The sequence below is a fragment of the Rhinopithecus bieti genome, unplaced genomic scaffold, assembly GCF_001698545.2.
Source record: "Rhinopithecus bieti isolate Rb0 unplaced genomic scaffold, ASM169854v2 scaffold_20101, whole genome shotgun sequence".
Taxonomy (NCBI): Eukaryota; Metazoa; Chordata; class Mammalia; order Primates; family Cercopithecidae; genus Rhinopithecus; species Rhinopithecus bieti.
The window spans coordinates 3,481,505-3,487,640 of NW_016810242.1; the positions used below are offsets into that span (position 1 = coordinate 3,481,505).

General features: G+C 33.4%; 1 long non-coding RNA gene across 1 annotated transcript in view; it reads left to right on the forward strand.

The window, feature by feature from the left end:
- LOC108541916 (uncharacterized) overlaps positions 1-6,136 on the forward strand; it is a 25,568-nt gene that overhangs the window by 1,856 nt on the left and 17,576 nt on the right. Inside the window, exon 2 of the long non-coding RNA XR_001889114.1 lies at positions 3,885-3,990. This is a non-coding gene — a long non-coding RNA (uncharacterized LOC108541916). The remainder of the gene's footprint in view (positions 1-3,884; positions 3,991-6,136) is intronic.

The following is a 6,136-nucleotide window of genomic DNA, read 5'->3' on the forward strand; positions in this document are numbered from 1 at the left end:
CTTCAGTCACTTTCTTGTGCTTCATATTACTTAAAAGAAGCCTTTTTTTCACCCTGTAGAATTTTCCTATAAATCTCTTTTGCATGCTGTTTGTTTTTACATAGCATCTTTGAAAGGAAGAATGATTTTCTATGTTGCATTAATAAAATTTGAGAGGAATTTTACTTCTAAGTCACATATTTTGGGGGAGAAAAATTAAGTGGTTTATCCTACTGAGGAAAGGTAAGCCAGTGAATAAAAATTTAAGTCCTTTTCTACTTAAAACTTAACCAAATAATACTGTGTAATTCAGAGTAATCCAGAGAAACTCTTCTTTATTCTCACAGTTTTAGCCCTTTAATCAAACCAGAGGTATAGAAAAGAACATTTTTGGTTTAAATGAATGTGGAAAGTACCATAAGATAGCATTGCCTTTCTTTATCAACCATACCCACCATCAGCCACTCTCCTGACCATCATGACTCATTGTCTTGCTTTTCTTCAGAGTGTTAGCATATATGTTTCCCTAATTAATTCATGGTTTCATTTTTTAACTGTACCTCAGTGGGATAATATATATTCTTAAGTACTAGTTTTTTGCTCACTATTATTATATAATTGTTTAGATAGCTCTTGCATTGAGATAAAGGACTTGAGTGAATGATCATGGAGATTTCTACTGTGAATATTTTTTGTATTCTGGTCAAATTGACAATAATGCCTATATACCCTACAACATTTACACAGATTAGTTTTGCGGAAACAATTTGTAGAGTTAGTTCTCAAAGGGAGAAAAAAGTTGGATTCATTCAGTTCAATTAAATCCTTTATCTTCAGATGTAGAAAGTAACTTTTCACATAGCCACACTGAGATCTTGCTGGCTAGATTTCACTTAGCTGACTATTATAGAAAAGTCATTATTCAAAATAAAGTGGTTTTTTGGGTTTTTGTTTTTTCTTAGTTTCAATTAGAAAAAGTCCAAATTAAAGAAGTTAAAACTGAATTTGTCATCTAATGGATATGTTAAATATTGTTTTATGCTTTGCATTGTTGCTTATGCATAAAAAGTTACTATTATGTTGTAGTTTGGGTTTTTAATTATGTGAGGTTTCTGATAGGTAATGTATGCAAAATGTTTGGAAATTAAAGCATAGTGGGTTGGGAGAAAATCTTATTGAGTACCAAGGAAATTGACTGCATTTCTCATCTTTTCTAATTAAATTAAAATATAATTAAAGAATAAATTTGAGGAACAGGATAGAGTGTATAGAGACAGGTCTAGATCTATAGTATTAATTTTGAGATAGAAAAGATACGGCACAGAACTAAATGGAAGAAAAAAAATTTAATTGTTTTCAAATAAAGTTAAAATACAAATAGATTGGAGGAAAATATCTTCTATATGTAAGCAACAGGTAAAGGATTAAAATCACTATTTAAACATGACACCACCTATATTGTATTTTTGCCAAAATAATTTAACCTGAATCTTATGAGGAAATAATCAAATCGAAATTGTGGGACATTCTATGAGACAGCTGGCCTAGATTCTTAAAAAGACCAAAACTTGGCAGGTGGAGTAAGGGCAGGGGGACAGGAGGACTGTTCTAGATTAAAGGAGACTTGACAACTAAATGCAATGTATGTTTTAGTTGAATCCTGGAGTTATATTGGGGAAAAAATTTAAAAAGCTATACAGGTTATTATTGGAACAATTTAAGAAAATGTAATATGGACTTTATATGGTTGTCTGTTCAGTTTCTTAGAAATAATAATTACGTTGTGATTGTATAGGAATATATTCTTGTTATTAAAAGACACATTGAAATATTTAGGGTTCAATGTTATGATATCTGCAGTTTGCATTTGAATGTTCAGAGAGATCAAACAAATACAAAAATGTAGATTAAGGATATATGGCTAATCGTGGCATTCTCAACTTCTATACAGTTTGAATTTTTTCAAAATAAAAAGCTGGAGGAAAAAAAAATCATAGATTAAAATATACCTGTTCATGTATGTATAGAAACCCAGAAGTGGGACATATGGAAGTCCGTATACCTTATTTTAGTATTCTGTAAAGTATATATTTTTTTTGCCTATGAAGAACGGAGTTTGTGTGGGTAGGGTGATCAACTTCACTAACTATTTAAAAATGCAAATTAAGAGAGACACTTTCTTGCCATTAGACAAAAATTTAAAGGATTGATGATATAGCATTGGTCATGATATGGGGAAACAGACTGTCATCCATGGCTGGTAGAAATCTAAATTGGTATTGTTTTTGTGGTGGCCAATCCTAGTCAGTATTTAGCTTGATAATAACCAGAAATTCCTCATCTGAGAATCTGTCCTACAGAAATGTTTGAACAAGTGCACAAAGATTATCTGTAGAAGAACATTTCTATAATATTTATGACAACAGAAATCTGGAAATATCCAAAATACTTATCAATAAGGAAATGGTTACTGATAGGTGAAAAACACAAGTCAGAGAGTAAATGTATCCCCCATTAATATGTAAAAACCAGCAGCAACAATGACACAAGCCTCTGATGTAATAAATGCATAGAATAAGGTCTGGAGGTTGTCACCTCAAGTGACGATTATGTCTAGGGAATGTGATGGAATTCAGCTGGTCAAGGGGCATTTGCACTCTAGTTTCATCCCTGTTTCTGAAGCAGTTTATGTTGCTTGAGTTATTTTTTATTTTTTGAAAAAAGGAATTGAGGTAGAAGTTTTTAGGCTTAGGAAAAGAATATTAGAAGATCATACTATTCATGTTGAAGTACATTATGAGCTGTCAAATCAACAGTCCTGTGGTAGGGCCAATTTCATTCTTCACAGTACTAAAACTTACTGATTTCTTTAGCTTTCATACTTCAATTTCATGTTGTTATAAATGTGCCATGTTCATTCTTTTTCCCATTTCCTTTAATCGTGAAGCATATCATACATACAAAAGATAGGTAGTGTACATGTACATTTTAAAGCATAATAAATAAAATGAACACCTGTATACTCTCCACCCAGTGTGAGAAACAGAACGTTACTAGAACTATCACAGCCTTCCCGGAGGCATCCACTTCTTTCCTGTCAACCATATCCACAGCCTGTCACTGTCCTGAATTTCTTGTTAATTGTCACCTTATTTTTTAGTGTTTTACCATGTACGCCTCCTTATACAATGCACTGCTTCATTTTTAAACAGTACCTGAATGGCTTCACATACATGCTCTTAAGCACTAGCTTAAGCCAACCTGTTCTTCTTTTATAACTGCCCTTTCTCAGGATTAAAAAAAAAAGAAGTTGTAGCTAAAATAATAGTAATAACAAAAGAATAGTTAACTACAAAAGTAACAGACATGCTAAGAATACCCCTCTTTTTTGAAAAATGCAAGTAAGAATATTGTCATTAAGAATTACCTGGTTGCAGTGAGCTGAGATCACACCACTGCACCACAGCCTGGGCAACAGAGTGAAACTGTCTCAAAAAAAAAAAAAAAAGAACTCTCTGATTTGTTACATCATCAGATTTAAGATAACATAGCTACTAAAATGCAAATGTCCTTCCTATAAGGAGTAGTACAGTAATTCAGAAAAAAACAACAGATTAATATATCATATTCACAAACATATGCTCTCTGGGAATGGAGAATAGGTCAGTTAGGTTTTGATGAAGAGTTGAAACTAGGAAGGTCTGGAAAGTAGGAGATTATCTGAAGAAGGCTTGCCTAGGATGAAATTTAGCAGTGAAAGGACCCAGGCTGACCAAGACCCAGCATGAAGTCACAAATCTCATCTTTCATTAAGAGAAACTGAAAATACACTCCCGAACACTGAAGTTTTGCTTAGAATAAGCCATAAATTTTCTGTTTCCACTAATTATCTTTTTTTCTCTCAGTTCAAATCAACATCCAATAAGAACGTATCTGTGGTAGGATGGATGGTGATGATGGCTGATGACCCTGAACATCCTGATCTCTTCCTGCTGACTGACTCTGAGAAAGGTGAATTGTTAGAATAACTGGGGCTTATGATACTGCATATATATATGTGTTTGTGTATATGTATGTATGTATGTGTGTGTATATATGTCATATATATAATGTTTTATGCATACATGAAGAACTTGATGAGCCAAAACCTAGTTTCACTGGAATACTCAAGAGGGAAAGTGTTTGTGTAGTTTTATCTATTGGGAAATACTTTTGTCCCATTATGTATTTTAATAGTATTTTTGGAGCTTATTTTCTTTGCTACATGGGCATATACTTGAAAATTAAAAAGCCCAGCTAATCCCTAGAGACCTAACTAGGAAAGGAGGGAGGGAATTTGAGAATATATACCCCACTGTTACTTCAGATTTTAGATACTTGCCATATAGTCCATACTCCTTCCTTCATCAGTACCTTGAAATGGATTATTATTATTAAGTTCTGAAAGTGGCAGAGTTAAATATTTATTCTATCACTTTTAATTATTCAGAACCAATATTGTGCAGTCTTATCCACACAGATCTAGAGATGCCACACAATTACTGTATTTATTTAGATGTATTTTATTCTAAAGAATATTTAAAAACAAAATTACTTATTTTAATCCATAAGCAACAAAATGGTGACTTTCTGAATATATTTGGCTCAGATTACTTTCCAAGTTAATTATAATATTTTACATACAGTATATAAAGAGACACTTAGGAATAAAATAACTGGCTATTGACCATTGGAGTTTATAAAGTAGATATGAGAAATTGGAGGATGGGCTATGTAGAATCACATCATACATCCTTACTCTACCTGTGACTGTAGTGGATACCTCAAGGCTCATCAGAAAATATCCTCAAGTGGTTGCTTTTCTTCCATCATAACTGCTAGCAGTTGACAAGTACCAGAAAGAATACATTATGTTACCTTTTATTGACTTCACAACTATATTTTGACCTCCGTTCAGGTGCTATTTTGTATTAACAGATATCCCACTTTTGTGATGTTTCAGTGTTTTAAGTACACAAGTAAGCAATATATTGGAGGCAGGAAAAAATAATAATACCAAAATGTCTTGTTTTTAGATTAAGTAGATTGATTTACAGAATAAATACACCCTGCTCAACATTTTTTTCCCATAAGTTGTTGGGGTATAGGTGGTATTTGATTACATGAATAAGTTCTTTAGTGGTGATTTGTGAGATTTTGGTGCACCCATCACCCGAGCAGCATATACTGCACTCTGTTTGTAGTCTTTTATCGTTTGTCCCCCTTCCCACTTTTCCCCCCAAGTCCCCAAAGTTCATTGTATCATTCTTATGCTTTTGCATCCTCATAACTTAGCTCCCACATATCAGTGAGAACATACGATGTGATGTTTGGTTTTCCATTCCTCAGTTACTTCACTTAGAATAATAGTCTTCAGTCTCATCCAGGTCACTGGAAATGCTGTTAATTCATTGCTGTTTATGGCTGCGTAGTATTCTGTCACATACATATACCACAGTTTCTTTATCCATTTGTCAATTGATGGACATTTGGGTTGGTTCCACGATTTTGCAATTGTAAATTGTGCTGCTATAAACATGCGCATGCAAGTATCTTTTTCATATAATGACTTCTTTTCCTCAGGGTAGATACTCAGTAGTGAGATTGCTAAATCAAATGGTAGTTCTCCTTTTAGTTCCTTGAGGAATCTCCACACTGTATTCCATAGTGGCTGTACTAGTTTACATTCCCACCAGCAGTGTAGAAGTGTTGCGTGTTTTACCGCATCCATGCCAACATCTACTGTTTTTTGATTTTTTTGATTACGGCCATTCTTGCAGGAGTAAGGTAGTATTGCATTGTAGTTTTGATTTGCATTTCCCTGATCATTAGTGATGTTGAGCATTTTTTCATTTGTTTGTTGGCCATTTGTATATCTTCTTTTGAGAATTGTCTATTCATGTCCTTAGTCCACTTCTCGGTGGGATTGGTTTTTTCTTACTGATTTGTTTGAGTTCATTGTAGATTCTGGATATTAGTCCTTTGTCAGATGTATAGATTGTGAAGATTTTCTCCCACTCTGTGGGTTGTCTGTTTACTCTGCTGACTGTTCCTTTTTCTATGCAAAAGCTCTTTAGTTTAAGTAGGTCCCAACTATTTATCTTTGTTTCTATTGCAT